Raw genomic sequence first — 21,886 nt, forward strand, 5'->3', positions numbered from 1 at the left:
GGAGATCATGCCCGTTGATGATGGAGATCATGTCCGTGCTTTAGAGATGAAGATCGAAGGCGCAAAGACAAAAGGGCCATATCATATCACATATGAACTGCATGTGATGTTAATCCTTTTATGCATCTTATTTTGCTTAGAACGCGACGGTAGCATTATAAGATGATCCCTCACATTAATATCAAGATAATAAAGTGTTCTCCCTCGTATGCACCGTTGTAACAGTTCGTCGTTTCAAAGCATCTCGTGATGATCGGATGTGATAGATTCAACGATTCATATACAACGGGTGTAAGCCATGTTGCACACGCAGAATACTTGGGTTTGCTTGACGAGCCTAGCATGTACGGACATGGCCTCGGGACAACGGAAACCGAAAGGTTGAACACGAGTCATATGGATGATATGATCAACATGTTGATGTTCACCATTGAAGCTACATCATCTCACGTGATGATCGGTTTTTGGTGTAGTGGATTTGGATCGTGTACCACTTAACAACTATGGGGGATGTTGTATTAAGTGGGAGTTCATTAGTAATTAGATTAAAACATGAACTAATTATCATAAACATAGTCTCGGGTAGTATTTTGAATTAATTTTGTAGTATTGGCATCCGTTTACTACTATGCGCTAGTCTTGTAATTGAGATAGAAATTCTGTTAAAATCTGATAAGAAACTTTACGGATTGGTACCGTATTGTTAAAGAATCAAGAATTGATTAAATCCTATTGCAAACTTTTAGTAAACCTCACATTGTTGATTCAAAGAGCTATGGTTTCAATTAGTACCTAAAGTTATCTTGTCTCCGTGAAACTTGAAGTTCAAATTTGTTTGAAAAGTAAGGAGCTGAAAATTTAGTTTTCAGAAATAATCAAGGTATGAGATATATGTGATATCTAAGACCTTATTGCAAGATGATAGAATATAAATTTGGTGAGACTACATAAACTCATAAGTTTTATGGGAATGTATGAAGGTTGAAGACGCCGAGCGTCACAATCCTCCAACTATTGGGGCACTAACGATATTCGCATATCCATGAAGTGATTGTCCTTAGTATGCACCGTTGCTAAGACTCGTCGTTTCGAAGCATCACGTGATGATCGGGTGTTATAGATTCTACGTGTGCTTACAACGGGTACAAGCCAGATTTGCACATGCGAATACTAAGGTTAAACTTTATGAGCCTAGCATGTACAGACATGGTCTCAGAAAGTTGTCATGAATTAATGGATAAAATTATGAGTGAAATTGTTCATCGTATTACAAAGTTACTAATAAGTGAAATCTAGAACACTTGTCATATGATGATCAACTTCAAAGTAAGAACCTCAAGGTTATTGGTATTTGACCAAGAAACCTAGAAGTTATTGATGTTGAAGTGTTTTTCTGAATAATGAGGAAAGCTAAAAGAGAAACCGCAAAAGATATTTTGGCAAAAAGAAAAGAAAAGACTAGAAAGTCTAGCTCGGGTGTATATAAATGATATACATGTTATGGTTGTATTCCTAGTTAAGTCACACTATGAAATTCTTGGGTATTAGTACTATATTGGTTTGTATGAAGTGTCATACAAAACAATGCAATACAAGAATACAATGGCCTAAGTGACTAAACAAGGAATATGATAGGAATGCACGTCTGGAACAAAATAAAGTGTTAATATGTTCGTCGTTGGCATTCTATCTAACCCTTAGAATTTATAATAAAGAACTTAATAATTGTTATTTTGCTCTGGTCAAATGAAAACAATGAGTTGTTTAAATTATGACATTACTCCATGTACAATGGATAAGTTATTATAAATCTTAATGGTGAAACACACATACATAACATCGACGCTAAAAATGCCATAAGGCAAATGATTTGAATTCCACTTATTTGTGGAACCGCCATTTAGGTCATGTTGGAAAGGAACGCATGAAGAAACTCCATGCAAATGGATTTTTGGAGTCATTCGATTTGTTGAATCGTTTGGCACTTGCAAAATCTTTTCTAAAAGGTAATGACTGAAATACCGTTCATAGGCCGAAGAGTTGAACGGGCAACTAACTTAGTGAAAACATACATAATGATATATGTGGTTCACTCGGGCATAGTTGTGTGCGGAAGATTCTTCTACTTCATGAAAACTTTCAAACAATGAATTGAGTATATATGTGGATATATTCAATAAGGAAAAGTTTGAAACATTTGAATAGGATTCAAATAAATTTCAGCATGAAGTGGAAATCATCGTAATAGAAAAATCAAATATCTATGATCGGATCATGGTGGAAATATTTGAATTACGAGTTTTAGCGAACATCTAAGAGAGTTATGAAATTGTTCTACAACTCACATTTCTTGGAGTATCATAATGATGATATAGTATCCGAGATATGTATCCAAACCTTGTTGGATTAATGATGAGATAAAATATTATGACGCCATTATATTTTTGTGGATTATGCTTTAGTGACTACCGCTTTTACACTTGAATAGAGCATCATCATGATCCGTTGAAATGACACCATACGAGTTGTGGTATGGGTATAAACCCTAATAGTCTTTTCTTTAAATTTTGGTCTAAGAGTTTACAACCAAAATCGGATGAATGTCTTTGTTGGTTATCCCAGAGATTTAATTGGGAATTCTTCCCACGAGACAAAGACAAAAGTGTTTGTCAATGTTTCTTATTTCCGAGAAATTGTTTCTAGTGAAGTAATTGAGTGGGAGGACAATATAATTTGATAAGGTTTATGAACCTGAGCATAATGATCAGAGTAGCGCAGCATCGGAATTTGTTTCGGAAGCGGCCACGACGATCATGGCTCCCATGACTACAAAGTGTTTTAGCCATGGAGATCGAAGTACATATTGAACCTTGTAGGTATGGTTTACTTTGTGATCAAATAAATGATTTGTGAACAAAGGATTGATTTTGAATAATGATAAACCAACTACAAACAAAGAAGTTATGATGGGCCCCGACTCGTTAAAATGGCTATACGCCATGAAATCCAAGATAGATGAATACTTTTTGAAAGTAAATGGATCTATAAAATTGATGGACTTGGATGAAATATCCTTGAAGAAGCTCGACTTGTCGAAAAGTTGTTTACGACAAAGTTCAAAGAGTTGACTACGATAAGATTAGATCTTTCGTAGCAATGCTTATAGTCTATGTGGATTATTCTAGTAATCACTACATATTTATTTTATGAGATATGCTAGTAGGATGGCAAAATACATTACTTATCAGAAGTATGTATTAAAGGTGTATACAAAATACAACCAAGAGTTTTGCTCGTCCGTAGAATACTAGATAGGTATACAAACTTCAATTGGATGAAGTGAGTATAGCGGAGTTGGAATCTTCACCATATGAAATAGTCAAAGAGTTTTTGATTTCATCAAGAGACGATGAAGAGGCTTGTATTTGCAAGAAATTAAGTGGGAGCGCTGAGACATATTTATAATACTTTATGTAGGTGACATATAGTTGGTTATAAATGATGTAATTATATACTTGATTAAAAGGTTTCATTGAGAAATTAATTTCAATGAAAGGATATGGACCGAAACATATCTAGTGTCAAGATCTATGAAGATAGATTGAAACACAAAATAAGTTTAAGTCAAAGTACATAGAATGGATATTGAAAATAGTTCAATATAGAAATATTAAGAAAATATTCTTGTCATGTGAAGTTTTAACAAGACTTGAGTATATCTGACACTCAATGAGTAAAAACACATGAGTGATTATAGATCACGAATAATATGTACACAATCAGATATCATGTGCTATAAAGTGTTATGAGCATATACCAGAATGATTCATATGATGATCATTGGACGACAGTAAGAATATCCTTTAGTACTTTAGAAGAACTAAGGATATATATATATATATATTTGTATGAAGAAATGACAAACAAATCGCTGTAAAGTGTTACACCGATATTGGTTTTGTCACATATAAAATATAATTTCAATCTCAAATTAGATTAAGTGTTGTTTAAAAGGTAGCACAATGAGCTAGAAGTTGTCTATGCTAGATTTAGAAGAGTTCTAAATATTGTGACGGATTCTACAAAAGAAGGCAGAATATGTCATTGTTTTGACAATGACAAAGGATGTTAAGTCAAAAGGTTCTTTGAGAACTTGGTGTATTTCCGACGAGTCAGAACTTTGAAGCTATATTGTGTGTGACAATATTAGTGACATATTTCAGACCGCGGAATTAAGGTTCCACCAAAAGACCAAACATATTTAATGCCCACTCATTTGGAAATGAGTGATGCGTTGAGACGCAAATGAATTACAAAATACATACGTTTCTGAGCATGTCAGATCCGTTGACTAAAAACCTCTCCCGTGAGCAATACATGATAAAGCACCATAAGGCCAAGGTGTTATATCTTTACAAATGTAAACTAGATTATTGACTCTAGTGCAAGTGGGAGACTGAAGGAGATATGCCCTAGAGGCAATAATAAAGTGGTTATTATCTATATCTTTATGTTTATGATAAATGTTTATATATCATGCTATAATTGTATTAACCGAAACATTAGTACATGTGTGATATGTAGACAAACAAAGAGTCCCTAGTATGCCTCTTAACTAGCTTGTTGATTAATGGATGATTAGTTTCATAATCATGAACATTGGATGTTATTAATAACAAGGTTATATCATTGTATGAATGATGTAATGGACACACCCAATTAAGCGTAGCATAAGATCTCGTCATTAAGTTATTTGCTATAAGCTTTCGATACATAGTTACCTAGTCCTTATGACCATGAGATCATGTAAATCACTTATACCGGAAAGGTACTTTGATTACATCAAACGCCACTGCGTAAATGGGTGGTTATAAAGGTGGGATTAAGTATCCGGAAAGTATGAGTTGAGGCATATGGATCAACAGTGGGATTTGTCCATCCCGATGACGGATAGATATACTCCGGGCCCTCTCGGTGGAATGTCGTCTAATGTCTTGCAAGCATATGAATAAGTTCATAAGAGACCACATACCACGGTACGAGTAAAGAGTACTTGTCAAGAGACGAGGTTGAACAAGGTATAGAGTGATACCGATGATCAAACCTCGGACAAGTAAAATATCGCGTGACAAAGGGAATTGGTATCGTATGTGAATGGTTCATTCGATCACCGAAGTCATCGTTGAATATGTGGGAGCCATTATGGATCTCCGGATCCCGCTATTGGTTATTGGTCGGAGAGAGTACTCAACCATGTCCGCATAGTTCGCGAACCGTAGGGTGACACACTTAAGGTTTGATGTTGAAATGGTAGAACTTGAATATGGAATGGAGTTCGAAGTTTTGTTCGAAGTCCCGGATGAGATCCCGGACATCACGAGGAGTTCAGGAATGGTCCGGAGAATAAGATTCATATATAGGAAGTCATATTCCAAGTTTGGAAATGATCCGGTGCATTTATGGCAGGTTCTAGAAGGTTCTAGAAAAGTTCGGAAGAATAGCACTATGGAAGGTGGAGTCCCGGAGGGACTCCACTAGCATGGCCGGCCAGCCCTAAGGGGAAGGAATCCCAGGTGGATTCCACCCATGGTGGCCGGCCACCCCACCTAAGGAAAAGGTGGGAGTCCCACCTTGGGTAGGACTCCCTCCTTGAGTAGGTTTCCCACCTTTGGGAAGTTTTGGTGTTGGGGTCTTATTCGAAGACTTGGACTACAACTCTTGGGGCTTCCACCTATATAATGAGGGGCATAGGAGAGGGGCTGACCACCACAAGCCCATAGCTTGGCCGCACCCCTAGGTGGCCGGCCACCCCCTCTCCCAAACCCTAGCCGCCCCCTCTCTCCTCCTCTTCTCCCGCACGCTTAGCGAAGCTCCGCCGGAGATCTCCACCGCCACCGCCACCACGCCGTCGTGCTGCCGGAATCAAGGAGGAACTACTACTTCCGCTGCCCGCTGGAACGGGGAGAAGGACGTCGTCTTCATCAACAACCGAACGTGTGACCGAGTACGGAGGTGCTGCCCGTTCGTGGCGCCGGAAGCGATCGTGATCAAGATCTTCTACGCGCTTTTGCAAGCGGCAAGTGAACGTCTACCGCAGCAACAAGAGCCTCATCTTGTAGGCTTTGGAATCTCTTCAAGGGTGAGACTCGATACCCCCTCGTTGCTCCCATCTTCTAGATTGCATCTTGGCTTGGATTGCGTGTTCGCGGTAGGAATTTTTTTTCTTTCTATGCAACGTTATCCTACAAAGCTTTCCTTGGAGTCCAGCCTAACTGGGCTCTATGGAAACGCATTTTCTTCTGTCGCCGTAATGGCTCCCACGGCGTCGCCTATAACATTGGCGGCGTTGTGATCTGCGTCCGTCCTGACGTCGAATATTTCGACGTCAAATTCCCCGACTCAGTACAAGGGTGGTGAAAAAAGTGGTTGTATATTCATGAGGAGAACAATGGATCTGTTGAAGACAACATCCCTCCTTTTGATGGCACCGAGAAAATCTGCCGCCGGCGTTCCTGGGATGCAGAGGCTACCGACGAAGAAAAAGCAGCGACAGAAGCTTTAATGACACGCATTCGCCAACTCCAAAATACCCGAGGTCAAGAACTATCGGGTGTCCAAATCACAGCGTACTTCCTTAGGACCAGGGTGCAACCCCTGCAAGCTCGCAAGAATCCCCTCTGGAAATATGCTGGCGACAAGGACGAAGATCGCTTGTCGGTGGATTTGCCGGTCAAGGATTTAGAAAAACTTGTCCGCAAAATCTCCTCCCTCAACAAGAAAGATCCTATCCCCTCGTCTTGCCGCGTAAAGCCGTATAGTGCTACCAACGCACTCCCTGAGGTAATGTTTGCCAGTGCGATTTTTCTCGAGAACAAATTTTTGTTGACATCCTTCTCATAACTGTTTTGTCGACATTCTTCTTTTTGCGAGAACCACCCAACTCTTTTTTGTCTTCCTCCCCTTCCTGAAGGTGGAGAGGTCGAAGAACGGGCTGTTGTCACCGACGACAACCAGGGTACTTCTCGCCCTGAGAGTGAAACCGCGGGTTCTCGAAAATCCGCGGTATCCTCTGAAAAGGAAGATTCCGAGGCTACTAGATCGGCACACTCTCCTCCCCCAGCTACTTCTCCCAGAAACAAGAGAAAGCGGGAAGAAGTTGTCGACTCCGGTCCCTCCAAGACCGGCACGCCTCCTGCCGAAGAAGTTGCTCCTACCGAAAAAGGACAACTTTCGACCCTTACACCGATGCTCTCATCAGCTCGTAAGTTCCTGCCGCTATTTTTGTTGTTTGCCAATACTTGTTTCGACTATATTGTTTACTGTTTTGTCGCCTTTTGGTAGTGATGATGAGGATGATACTCAACCTATTGACACGACTGCTCGAACGAGCACGTCCCGTACAGTAGTTGTTTCTGAAGCTCCTCCTGATGGAGATGAAACTTCTCCTCCTCACCGAGATGTAGAGCATCCCACTCCAACTGCCAGCCCCCGAGCCTCTTCACCAAAGAGGGCTAGGGTAGAATCGTCCAAGGAACCACTTCTGCTGGCTGGTAGTTCTACTGCTTCTTCATTGGATGATGTAAGAATTTGTACTGTTTTTCTCTCGAATATTTCAACATTTGTCGACTTCCCCTTTGTTTCTTGCGTAAATCCTGTCGAACTTTTCCTTCTATATTGACTTTTCCTTTTTCTTTTGCTCTTTCTTCAGCCTCTGATGCAGGAATTTGTTCGCCTTGGTACTCAATTCATCGGGTACCGCGACCATGCAAATAAACTTAAAGGTACTACTGTGCCCTTGTTCTTTCTGCTACATCTACTCCTTTATTTTTGCCGTGTCGTTTACTTGTCGTTTATTTTTACCAGAAACTCTTGCCGAGGCCAACAAACGTGCTGACGCTCTTGCTGTTAAGTTAGAGCAAAGCGAAACAGCTCGCAAGAAAGCTGAAGCGGATGCTGCTACCGTTGAATACCTGCGTAAAAGGCTTCATGCCGCGGAAACTTCTCTGAGCGAGCATATAACCGAACAATCTGCTCGCGAAGAGGCGTTTATCAAGCGCCTGGCATCGCAGAGCCGTCATTTTGCCAGTAAGTGCCCAAACTATTTTGACTTCCTTGAACTTCTCCTGTCTTGCTTACTTATCGATAAATTTTTGCCTTAGCAGGAAAAACGGATCAATAATATGAACTTAGGGATCCCGAAAACGATCCTCTTCTTGACGCGCTTTCTCTCCTTGAAATTCATGGAGACGAGGCACGCGACGGTCTTGCTGAAGCCGAGGCGGGGTTGTCACAGCTGTACCCTTATTTCTTCCCGAAGAAAGAACAACCCGCGCCGTTTCTTGCTCTTGCCAAGTGCTTCAATTCTAAAGAGAACCTCGGGCTCAAACTTCGCCAAGAGGGTTTGAAGGTTGGCGTTGAGGGCACCATTGCTCTGGTTGCCGACAGCCAACAGAATGTCAACTGGACTAGGGTTGGCGACACGCAAGAGATGGAGACCAAGAAATAGCAATCGTTGATCAAGGCTGCGAAGCCAAACTCGAAGAAGGTCCTCGCCTATCTTGGATACAATCCAACTCCAGCTCCAAATTCATCAAAGCCGGAGGTCAAGTAGACCAACATTGCCTTCTCTGTCGTTCTCTTTTGGTGATGTCGCCTTTTATAGTTTTGGCGACAACTGACCCCTTGGTTCACTAGGAACCATCCTTTTGTAATAACTATGTAAATATGCCAAATATCAATGGAAGTCTATTTTGCTTGATGATTGATGTTGAATCTTTTATTTCCAGTTGATTTTTGACAACTATACTGCGACTCCTCATCCTTCTGATGTTTTACCTACGTCGTCCCGTTCGAAGAAGGTTCCTGCTATTGTCGAGCATGCTGAAAACTCTTCGAGTAAAAATTCAGCGGACAACTTGGAAGAACTTCGCCAGCAACTCCAATCTATGAAGAAACAATCACTTATGATGATGGAACAATCTCGAAAATCGTCCGAGAGGGAAAAGACTGCGCTTCAACAAGCTCAAGATGCCATAACTGCCAAGGAAACCGCTGTTTCTGAAGCTGCAAAAGCGACGACTCAAGAAAATTTTATGCTTGATTGGATGATTGAAGCCAGTGCAGATATGTCAGGTATGCTCTTGCAAACCAAGATTCCCGTTTTCTCGCTATTTTCTTTTTTTGAGATTCTTATGTTGTCGCCAACTAGGCTCCTTTATCGACGCTGCTGCTGAGGGTGAAAGGGTGAACACCAGGACGAACCTCCTTGTTAACCTTTCTCTCGACCACGGTTCTCTTTTCTGGGCTACTCCAGAACGTACCCGACAGATTGTCAGGTTTCAAGACCGCGCCTGTCAGGTTCGCGAGTTCCTTGATTTCTGCACCAGAACACTGACCCTGGTTTACAAGACGCTATTTCCTCGGAACGAGGCACCCGACACCATTCTTGGTTTGTTGGAAAAGTTTCAAGATGCCCCTCGTATCCATCACTTTGTACGAGCTCAACTATCTGCCGGTGCCAGGTTTGCTATGATGATGATCAAAATCTGCTGTCCCAAGTTTGACATGAGCCAAATTGTTACCAAGTGCTTAACCAAGATGGCGAAAAGGAAGAGGGATGTCAGCAAAATTGATGATCATGTGACCCCTGTTGCAGAAGATATGATGGATGAACTTCTTCGGATGGACTCTTTCTTCGAAAGGGGCAGCTATGCTGAACATAGTACTCGTACTGCAAATACTGGACGGATGACCATAGATAATATACTGAGCCACAATTGATTTTTCTCTAAAATGGCACCCTGTATTGTTGCAAACATATACTATATTGTAAAGTTTAGGAAATATTTCTATTTTTCTTCCTCAAGCCCCCGAGTGTTTCGGTGGTAAATCTCTTTATTGTGTATGCGAGGTTGTAAACCAAGGCACCCGAATTTTTATTGAGTATACTATATTTGCGGGTACAAGCCCCCGAGTATTTTGTTCTTTTGTTGATTGCTATTTTGTACTTTCTTTTATTTGGCGAGGTATTTGATACCAAGGCGAAATATTTCTTGCCAGTTAGATTCATCTATGTTGTGTATATGTTGTAACTTCGAGGCGTAGGCCCCCGAGCATGTCGACGAAAAAGATATGTATCTCCACTATCTTTATTTATTGCAGCACCGCGAGCCCGCCTCATTAAAAACCTTTCCCGGCCCCACTCGGTGCCCCGAAAAAGGAAAAGAGTGCGTCTGAAAACTCGCGGGCGTTTCAGTACATTGTATTTTTACAAGGAGGACTATATTTCGACACTAAGCGTAAAAACGCCTTAGCTGCGCCACGTTCCAGGGGTTTTTCTCGGGAACCCCTATCTTCTTATCCTTGATCCTGTACGCTCCTCCTTCAATGACTTCCGTGACGATGTAAGGGCCAAGCCATGGTGACTCGAGTTTTTCAGTACGTTCTTGATTGAGTCGCAGAACCAGGTCTCCAACTTGAAAGGATCTTGGTCGCAAACGTCGACTGTGGTAGTTTTTCAGGTCCTGCTGATATTTAGTTACCCTTGATAATACTTCGTCTCGAGCTTCGTCGAGTGCGTCGACGTCATCTTCCAATGCTCTCCTGGAAGCTTCTTCATTGTACTCCGTGACTCTGGGAGAATCGTGCTCTATTTCTATCGGCGATCTGCCTCTCGCTCCATGGACCGGGAAGAACGGAGTCTCCCGTGTCGCTGTATTTGGTGTTGTTCGGATGCTCCATAACACACTCGGCAGCTCCTCTGGCCAGGTATGTCGAGCTTTTTCCAGTGGCCCTAACAAGCGTTTCTTGATACCATTGCAGATGATACCATTGGCTTTCTCAACTTGACCATTGGTTTGAGGATGTGCAACTGACGCTAAGTGCAATTTGATGCCTACCTCTGCACAGTACGCCTTGAATTCCTTGGATGTGAAGTTACTACCGTTGTCCGTGACGATGCTATGAGGTACTCCAAACCGAAAAACAATGCTCTTCACGAATTTTATTGCTGACACCGCATCTGGTGAATTTATCGGCTTCGCTTCTATCCATTTGGTGAATTTGTCGACAGCGACGAGCATGTATTCGTATCCTCCTGGCGAAGCTTTGTGCAACTTTCCCACCATGTCAAGACCCCACTGAGCAAAAGACCAAGATAAGGGTATTGGCATGAGTTCTGCTGCCGGAGAGAGGGGTTTTGCGGCAAATCTTTGACACACGTCACAAGTTCGCACTATCTCCTTCGCGTCCTCGATTGCTGTCAACCAGTAAAATCCAGCTCGAAAAACTTTGGCTGCAATAGCTCGGCTGCTCGCATGATGACCACATACTCCTTCGTGCACGTCTTTCAGGATTATCCTTCCTTCTTCGGGTGTGACGCACCTTTGTAACACACCCGAAATACTTCGTTTGTACAACTCCCCTTTGACCACCGTGAAAGCTTTGGATCGTCTAATAACTCGCCTTGCTTCAACTGGATCGTCGGGTATTGTTTTTCTTAGGATATATGATATGTACGCCTGCATCCATGGGATTTGCACCATCCGTACTAGATCTTGTTCCTCTTCTTCTTCTTCTTCCAATGTTTCCTTCTCAGCCCCCGAGGGTTTCTCGTTCTTCTCATTCTTTGTTGATTTCTTCGGCTTTGTGGATCCATCTGTTATCTCCTCCCAGAACACGCCGGGAGGAATTGCAAGGCACTGCGATCCAATGTTTGCAAGAACGTCGGCTTCATCATTGCTCAACCTACTGATGTGGTTTACCTCGCATCTATCAAACAGTTTCTCCAGCTCGTTATACATTTCTTTGTACGCCACCATGCTATCATTGACTGCATCACATTGGTTCATGACTTGCTGAGCCACCAATTGTGAGTCACCAAATATTTTTAATCGAGTTGCGCCGCAGGCTTTCGCCATCTTCATCCCATGTATGAGAGCTTCATATTCTGCTTCATTGTTAGATGCGTTTGGGAACGTCATCCGTAAGACATATTTCAATTTGTCGCCTTCAGGTGATATGAGTATCACACCTGCTCCAGCTCCTTCTAACCTCTTGGACCCGTCGAAGTTCATACTCCAGGTTCTCGATAAATCCGGAGGTCCTGTGTTTTGCAACTCCATCCACTCTGCGATGAAGTCTGGTAGAATTTGCGACTTTATTGCCTTTCTTTTTTCATACGTGATGTCCCGAGGAGAAAGTTCTATTCCCCAAAGGGAGACACGACCTGTAGCTTCTGGATTATTGAGTATATTGGATAAAGGCGCCTCATTGACCACTATTATCGGATGCGCCGAAAAATAGTGGCGCAATTTTCTTGCGGTTGTGAATACTCCATACGCTAGCTTTTGGTACTGCGGGTACCTCTGTTTTGAAGGCGATAAGACTTCGCTAATGAAATACACTGGCCTCTGCACTCCATGGAGTTTTCCTTCTTCTTCTCTTTCAACAACTAGCGCCGTGCTGACCACCTGGGGTGTAGCCGCAATGTATAGCAGGAGGGGTTCCTTCTCTTTTGGCGCCACCAAGATTGGGGGTGTCGAGATTGTGTGTTTAAGATCCTCGAAAGCTCGATCTGCCTCTTCGTTCCACTAGAACTTATCTCCTTGTTTGATTAGGGCGTAAAACGGTAACGCCTTTTCTCCCAGCCTGGCGACGAATCTGCTTAAAGCTGCGACTCGCCCAGTTAGCTATTGTATTTCTTTCAACTTTGTTGGCTTCCTCATTGTTACGATAGCTTGGATTTTCTCGGGATTAGCTTCGATCCCTCTTGCTGAGACTAGGAAACCGAGAAGTTCTCCTGCAGGGACGCCGAAAGAACACTTCGTCGGATTCAACTTGAGACAAAATTTGTCGAGGTTGTCGAAAGTTTCCTTCAAGTCCTCGATTAATGTTGCCCCCTTTTTTGATGTTATGACGACATCACCAATGTACACTTGTACGTTTTTCCCAATCTGTGTTGCTAAACATTTCTGCATCATCCGCTGATATGTTGCTCCCGCATTTTTCAGACCAAAAGGCATTGTTCTATAGCAAAACACGATGTAAGGTGTGATGAACGCTGTTTTGACCTCGTCCTCTTCTTTCAATCTGATCTGGTTATAACCAGAGTAAGCATCCAGGAAGGAAAGACGTTCACATCCTGCCGTAGAGTCGATAATTTGATCGATCCTCGGGAGGGGAAAGTGATCATTTGGACAATGTTTGTTGAGACACGTAAAGTCGACACACATGCGAAGGACTTTAGTGTTTTTCTTCGGGACCAACACTGGGTTTGCGACCCATGTGGCCTCTGTATGCACCTCCTTGATGAAACCAGCTTCTCTCAGTCGATCAATCTCCGACAGCATAGCTTTGCGGTTTGGCTCCGAAAAATGCCGCAAAGGTTGTTTTATTGGTCTCGCAAGTGGATCCAAGTTTAGGTGGTGCTCGGCAAGTTCCCTGGGTACTCCTGGCATGTCAGCTGGACACCATGCGAAGATTTTCCAGTGCTCACGGAGGAACTCGACGAGCGCGCTTTCCTATGCGAGGTCCATGTTTGTTGCGATGGACGTCGTCTTCTTTGGATCTGTCGGGTGAATCTGCACCTCCTTGGAATCCTTTGCAGTGTTAAAGGTTGACTCTTTATTAGGCCTCCCCACATCTGGTAGCACATCATAATCAGTCGTAAGCCTTGACTCCATGTATTCTGCTTGCATCCCGAAAGTTTCTGATAGTCGCTGAAAATCCTTATCGCATTTATCGGCTAGTGCGAAGCTTCCTTTGACTATGATTGGTCCCTTAGGTCCAGGTAACCTCCACAACAAGTATGTATAATGTGGTACTGCCATAAACCTGGCATATGCTGGCCGTCCCAACAAGGCGTGATACTGTGATGGGAAATCCACGACTTCGAACTCCAGCTTCTCTATCCTGTAATTTTCTCGGGTTCCAAACTGAATGTCGAGATTGATCTTCCCCAACGGATAACTTGGCTTTTCTGGCGTAATTCCATGAAAACGCGTATCAGTTGGCTTCAAATTTGCTAGGGAGATGTTCATCTTCCTTAGCGTATCTGCGTACATAAGGTTTAGGCTGTTGCCGCCGTCTATGAATACTCGTCACACGTCGAATCCCGCGATTACTGCAGGTAAGATAAGTGCTGACTGCCCTGGTCGAGGAACTTGCTGCGGGTGGTCCGCTATCGTGAAGCCAATATCCTGCCCTGACCAATTGAGGTACTCAACCGTTGGTGGAGGCATTTTCTCTGCCATAAACACCCGTCGCGAGATTACTTTCTGAGCTCTATTAGATGGCCTGCCTTTTTGAATCATCGAGACCGCTCCATGAGAGTTGGGATCAACGTAAGGTGGTGGTGCTGGTGCTGCCGCTATTCTGAGCTGATGTCGATTTTCGTCCGTAATTGCGGGAGGAGGTGGCAAATGAATCTCACTCCTGGGCCCTTGCGGATTTCTATTTGTCGCCTGGGCATTGGCGTGCCCTGCCCACCTTAGCATTGCCTGAAAATTTCGGCAATCCTTTTGCAGGTGTCCTGACTGTCTCTTTCCATTGTTGTCGACATAGAAGTGCATTTGGCATGGCCCGTTCATCATCTCCTCAGGGGACACAAAGGTCTCTCGAAACCTAGGTCCATTATTTGGCCTATTATTTCGGGAGTCATCTCTATTATCGCCTCGCTGCTCGTTGCTCCTTTGATAATCATCTCTACTGTTTCCTCCAGCGCTTGCTCGAAATCCAGCCCATATTTGGCCAGGTGTATCATAACTCGCAAATTGTCGAGAAAATCGTCGTGTATTTTGAAAATTTCGACTGCGGTCCTCCTCTGGTGACCTATGTCGTTTATTATGCACGGCATCCTCGCCATCTGTCCATCTGTTTGCTATTTCCATTAATGCCGATACTATCCTTGGGTTGGTTCTTCCCATGTCCTCCACAAAATCGCCTCGTCGAACTCCTGCTACGAACGCATCTATCGCTCTCTCGTCAGATATATTCTCTGCCGAGTTTTTAATGATGTTCCACCTTTGAATGTACTTCCTCATTGATTCATCATGCTTTTGTTGACATGATCTCAATTCCTGTAGTGTCGCTGGCTTTTTGCAGGTTGATCGGAAGTTCTTGACAAACACATCCTCAAAGCTATCCCAGCTGTCGATAGAACCTGGAGGAAGCTTTTTTATCCAAGATCTTGCGGCTCCACTCGAGTGTATCTGAATGCTCTGCATGGTCTGTTGCTCTAGTCCCACCTATCAGCTTTACCGTCTCGAGGTAATCGACTAGCCAATCCTCGGGATCTTGTAGGCCATCAAATTTCTTGAAACTATCGGGTAACTTGAATCCTGAGGGGACTCGAGTTTTCCGGACCCGTCGCGTAAAACACGGGAGTCCACACATATCTTCCTCAGCGAGTTCTGGTGACTGCCGATGTTCTCTTCTGCCTTGTCGCGCTCTATCTACCCTGGTCTGAGCCGCCGTATCTCTGACTCCACTTGGTGCCGGTGGATTTTGCACTGCTGCAGTAGGTCTCGGGCTATTTTGTCTTGCGGCTCCTTCGGGAGGTGTGGCTGCAAATGCTGCTCCCATGGCCCCACATCCTGCCATGACCATGTTATACAATGCTTCTCTCGGGTCCCCAGGAGGTGGCCTGGACGCTAAGATGAAAGCTTGCGTTGCCATGTATCCTGCTTCTGGTGTTTTCGGGATGATATTCCCCCTCGTGTCGATTGACATAAAAGACATATCGAGGTTTTGAATTAGAGTCTCTCTTTCACCCTCAGGTATATTTTGCAGCCGAGATCTTGCCCTCCTTCGAGCTTCTCTGTGGCTATCTCCCGAAGTTCCTGATTGTCGACTTAACTCCGCTCTTCGCCTGCTTGATGCTGAGGCTGCCTCTTTTCTTCTGTTCAGATCAGCTGTCTGTTTTTCTAATTCCCTTCCAGCTCGAGCGAGCCTATATTGGTAGGCCTGTAATTCTTCGACCGTAGCGGTTGTCTCCATTGGTTCAGAACCATCCATAGCTCTTGCTGCTCTATCCCATGCTGCTTGTGGAAGTTGAACTCTAACACGTGGTGTAGGCCCGACATATTTAGTGCCCAAACCTCGCCTTAAGTCAGAAGGATCGACATATGGATTTCCCAAGTCGTCGAAAGCCTCTGATGTTTCCTCCTGATCGCGACTTGCTTCTCCGATGGTGCAGATCTGATGATATTTTGAGTGCTGAAATTTGCTTGGTTTGGTGACACCATCATGAAGATTGGTGAAGACCTTTCCGATAGAGATGGACTTGTCGATGAAGTCGAAGCTGTCGGTGTCGCTTGAGTCATCGCTTATATAGGAGTCCGCGGATGACTCAAAGGATATGTCGCTGAAGATCTTGGCGAGTTTCTCGCTTGCCTTGGTGCTGATGCAGCGTGGCGATGAAGTCTCCTCATCGCCTGACTCGATGGATGATGATGAGCTTGAAAAATCGGGATCGACCGCCGATAATCCCGATGAGATCGGAACTTCGAGACGATACGTTCCTTCTTTCTCGACGCGAAAGTGGAACTTTCCGAACGTCATCTCCATGGGCTCCTCCAGATACGCATATGCATCCAAACGGGAGGGCGGGTGAGGTAAAAAATCAACTGGACCAATTTCGATCTGTTTACCTTTGTCCATGATGTTGCTTGCAACCGATGAACTCGACGATCTTGAACGTGCCATCGAGATCAGCTCCTTGTCGCCTCTAGATCCCACAGACGGCGCCAATTGACAAGGTATTAACTTGTCAATGCCTACAAGTTGTAGACTAGGGTTTCGTTGGATGTAGAGGGAAAGTAGATCTCGAAGGTTTCAGCCAAAAAGTACTCGACGATGTAAAAGCTAGGGTTTGTGAGACAATGATTCGATCCTTTCTTTGTCCCTCGACTCCCCCTTATATAGGAGGTGGAGCCGAGGGATTCGTGATACACAAGTTTACAGAGTCCGGGAGGGTTTCTAACCCTTGCCGCAAGATTACAAATAATGCCTCCTACTACAACTCTAGCTTTCCTTAATAATATCTTGGGCTTCCGAATCTTCTTATCCTTCGGGTCGTGGGCCTTCAGTAAACCCCGGGTACTTTCTTCGGCAGGCCCATTGGGGATGCCTATGTTAGAAACCCTATCATATTTTTACATAAACAATTAGAGTATTTGAAAAGTGAATTATGAGAGTTGGAATCAACTCAAAAGCATTTATGGTTGATTTTTAACAATTGCTTGAAGTTTGAAAAGTTACTATCTTGTTATTTTTACTATTCAAATTCTACAGTTGATCTTGATGTGAATCCAGTGGGGTTGGATAGAGCATTTCATAAGCTTTCCAACAATATAAAGTTCACCAAATTTGGTTGAGCAGATTTGAAGTTATTTGATTTTGAGCAAAGCATCTGTAAAGAATTTGTGTCAAAAGAAATAAATCCGATTTGAATTTAACGGGCCACGCGGGAAAAATAAAAGGGCCAAAGGGAGAGAGGGAGTTGGGCCGGCCCACTGCGTGTCTCGCGCTCACAGGCCGCTTGACAAGGTGGGCTCCACCTGTCAGTGCCTCTTTAAACCCGAAGCGGCACGCGCGCGTGTGGGACGTAGGATTAAAGACAGATCGGACGGCTTACGTGCGTCGTCTACATCGACGAGAGGGGGTACTGGCACGGCGGAGGAAGGGGGTCGGCGGTGATCCTGGGCTCCGGCGATCGACGGCGTTGGTGCAGGGTGATGTTGCGGACGACGGCGAGGCAGCTGGTACCGACGGCGACTCCAATGGTGGCCGAAATCGACGGCGCCCTTCTCAGCACCGCCGCGGACTCCGGCGAGAAATTGGAGGTCTACCGGCTACAATGTGACGAGGGAATGGGCGGAGGAGGATCAGAGAGAGAAGAGGCGTCGAATGGTGTGTGAAATCCCTCTCGGGGAGGTCTCCTTTTATAGGGGCGCGAGGTGACCGAGGGGGTGCGGCAGGTCGTCGTCGTCGATGCGTCTACAGGGAAGGAGAGGAGGGGGCGCTGATGCGGAGACGTTGGCGATGTCATGGCGGTCCTGGGGAGCGTCCTTGGGCGGCAGGGGAAGGACGGAGTCGCTCGGGCATCGTCATCGTCCTTGCAGTACGGGCGCGGTAGAGGTTGACGAGGGCGTCGGCTACAGGGCGCCGGTGAGCCAATGGTGGAGTATGGGCGGCTGCTGGTGTCGTGGGGAGCAGGTGGGTGAGAGGAGAGGGCGTGAGGTGGTCGGAAGCGACGGGGCGCAAGCGTGTACTGGCGCGTCCAGGAGCTGGGTCGTGCACGCCCTGGCACGACCTAGCAGCGGTGACCACGTCATGTTCTGGGCGATGCAGCGCGTCTACTGGCCAGGGATCATGTCCAGCAGGTACAGGGTGATGAGGTGAGCCTTCAGGACAAGGTGAGAGAAAAAGAGGAGGGGCAGGGTGAGGGTTGACATGGTGGTGATCAAGGGGGCTGACATGGTGTGTTCTGGAATCTTTGGTGCATCTCTCTGGGTCTCTGAGGGCAGGGCATGCTGGTGTGAGGTGAGGCAAGAGGGTTTGACAAGGTTAGCATAGTTGGAGAGGGGTAGAGGGTGCACATTTGATTTATGTCAAAGTGCATGTGACATATGCCATGTACTTTGCATAGTTGGGTGTGATGGCGATCATGGCAAGGTTAAGTGATGTCATGGTGAGTGGTTAGAGGTACTAGGCACTATAGATGAGCAAAAGGGAGAGAGAGAGAGGAGGGGGTACATAGTGGTTGAGAGTGGTTGTACCCTAATTTTAATCTATGTGCTCACATATATGACAAGTAATGGTTTTAGGTGTGTTGAATTTTGACCAAATTTCTTCATGGTTGGGTTCTAAACAATGTTTGGCATCCATTGGTGGTCTTGGTTTGAAATTTGGAGTTGGTTTGTGAAATTTCAAGAAGTGGAGGGAATCTAGAATCTGATTGGAGGTTGCTACTTTGCATGCTTATATTTAGAGTTTGACTTTGAACCAGCAAGGTTGACTTTGACCAAGTTGTTCACTTTCATGAGGTCTTGGATGAGGTGGAAAGAGTTGGGGTGGTTTAGTTTAAGAAACTCTTATTAAAAGCGCTCAAAGTGGGTAAGATATTAAAAATGGCACAAGTGACCATTATCACATGCAATTTGGAATTGTATTTCTTTGATTTTTTATTTGATTTTTCTTGACCCAGTTGATGTTGTTGAGTGTTAAAATGGTATAGGGTAGTGATCCAACCATTCACATCAAGTCCTAGGGTCAATTCTCAAATTCACAAATTTGACCATTCCCTCTCATATGCCTCTAGGTATAGTTTTATTTTCTTTTTATTTTCTTTTATTCCACCTTGGATTTGATTTGTTAAGTACTAGCTAGGGTTTATTAATGTTTTCAAATCATTGGCACAATGTAGAATGGCTTAGGTTAGAGTTTTGCCAAAATAGCCATAGCCTCATATGTGAAGCTATTTGCATCTTCTCTTTTTCTTATTTATTTCTCTTTGATCTAAAGGATCATGGTTTAGGGTTTAGATCATTTCAAATACTTCAACAATCAGTCATGGCAATAACACAACATATAAGCATGATCACTATGCATCAAACTTAATTTAATAAAAGTTTTTGTTGGTTCCAAATTTTGGAAATAGGGAAATTCATTTTTTCTTTGTTTTAAATTTTGGGATGTTACAAACCCTTCCCCCTTAAACGAATCTCGTCCCGAGATTTTAAGAAAAGTTGGGTTCCTAAGAGAGATTGGGCAATTGGATTAATAGGAAAACATACTTGGCATGGCCTGAGGTGCTTCCTGTGCTTCAATGGCATTCATGTGGTAGAGATGGCCGTTGCGGTTGTTCTGGTTCTGTTTTGCTGCAAAGCGGCGCTGTTGCTGGGCAGGTGCAGTGATATTGGCGGCAATCTTGGCAAGCTTCTTGGGGCACTCATTTGAGTAGTGGCCCACAACTCCACATTCATAGCAGTTCACAGTTGACTTTTCTTTGGGAGTGACGGGAACAGCGTTGCTTCCAGTCCTCGGGGCAGTATTGGGGTTGTTGTTGTTACCATCGTTGTTGTTGCTGTTGTGGTTGTTGTTGTTGTTGTGATTGTTGTTTTTGTTGCCTCCGGGCTTCGGGGGTCCTCCGTTGTTGTTGGTGTAGTTTGGGCGGTATGTCTGAGCAGGGGTCTTGTTGTATCTTGGGGCAACTCCTCCAGATGAGTTGTTGCGGTACTTCTGTGTATGGTGTGGTCCATTCTGATTCATCATCCTGCGCTTGCGGTTCTCATTGCCTTGGTGCAGCTTCCCTTCCATCTGTATGGCTGAGTCAACCAGGACTTCTAGGTCAGCGAATGGAATGTTCACTAACACAGTTTGCATCTCGTCATGCAGTCCATTCAGAAATCTCTCTTTCCTCTTCTCGTTGGTGTCGGTCTCATCCGGGGCGTACCGTGACAGAGTGAGGAACCTGTCGCGATATTCCACCACGGACATCCTTCCTTGTTTGAGTTCGTGGAACTCGCCTCTCATTTTCTTAATCAGTCCTTGGGGCACATGGTACTTGCTGAACTTGAGTTTGAAGTCTTCCCAAGTCATCATTTGTCCCGCATTCATTGCACGGGCATTTGTCCACCTCGCTCTTGCGGGTCCTGACAGGTAGTGGGATGCGAACAGTAGTTTTCTGCGGCTTCTACTCCCGCAACTTCTAGGTTGTTCTCCATTGTCTGGAGCCAGTCATCAGCATCTAGGGGCTCTTCAGTCTTGTTGAATATTGGAGGGTTGGTGTTCTGAAAGTTCTTGAGTTTTGATCCTGGGTGATCATGGTTTCCATGGCCTTGATTGTTGTTAGCAATCTGTTGCAGTGCAGCTATGTTGGCTTGTCTTTCAGCTCTCTCGGCTTCGTGGTCTGCCATCATCATCTGGATCATCTGCATCATTGCGTCTTGGTTGGCGCTGCGGGTTGGTGGGGCCTGATACGTCTCCGACGTATCGATAATTTCTTATGTTCCATGCCACATTATTGATGATATCTACATGTTTTATACACATTATATGTCGTATTTATGCATTTTCCGGCACTAACCTATTAACGAGATGCCGAAGAGCCGATTGCTTGTTTTCTGCTGTCTTTGGTTTCAGAAATCCTAGTAATGAAATATTCTCGGAATTGGACGAAATCAACGCCCAGGGTCCTATTTTTGCACGAAGCTTCCAGAAGACCGAAGGGGGAAGGAAGTGGGGCCACGAGGCGCTGACACAACAGGGCGGCGCGGCCTGGGCCCTGGCCGCGCGGCCCTGGTGTGTGGGGCCCTCGTGTGGCCCCCCGCGTTGCCCTTCCGCCTACTTAAAGCCTTCGTCGCGAAACCCCCAGTACCGAGAGCCACGATACGGAAAACCTTACTGAGACGCCGCCGCCGCCAATCTCGGGGATTCTGGAGATCACCTCCGGCACCCTGCCGTAGAGGGGAATCATCTCCCGGAGGACTCTTCACCGCCATGGTCGCCTCCGGAGTGATGAGTGAGTAGTTCACCCCTGGACTATGGGTCCATAGCAGTAGCTAGATGGTTGTCTTCTCCTCATGTGCTTCATTGTCGGATCTTGTGAGCTGCCTAACATGATCAAGATCATCTATCCGTAATTCTATATGTTGTGTTTGTCGGGATCCGATGGATAGAGAATACTATGTTATGTTGATTATCAATCTATTACCTATGTGTTGTTTATGATCTTGCATGCTCTCCGTTATTAGTAGAGGCTCGGCCAAGTTTTTGCTCTTAACTCCAAGAGGGAGTATTTATGCTCGATAGTGGGTTCATGCCTCCATTAAATCTGGGACGGTGACGTAAAGTTCTAAGGTTGTGGATGTGCTTGTTGCCACTA

The sequence above is a fragment of the Lolium rigidum genome, chromosome 2 (assembly GCF_022539505.1).
Source record: "Lolium rigidum isolate FL_2022 chromosome 2, APGP_CSIRO_Lrig_0.1, whole genome shotgun sequence".
Lineage (NCBI taxonomy): Eukaryota > Viridiplantae > Streptophyta > Magnoliopsida > Poales > Poaceae > Lolium > Lolium rigidum.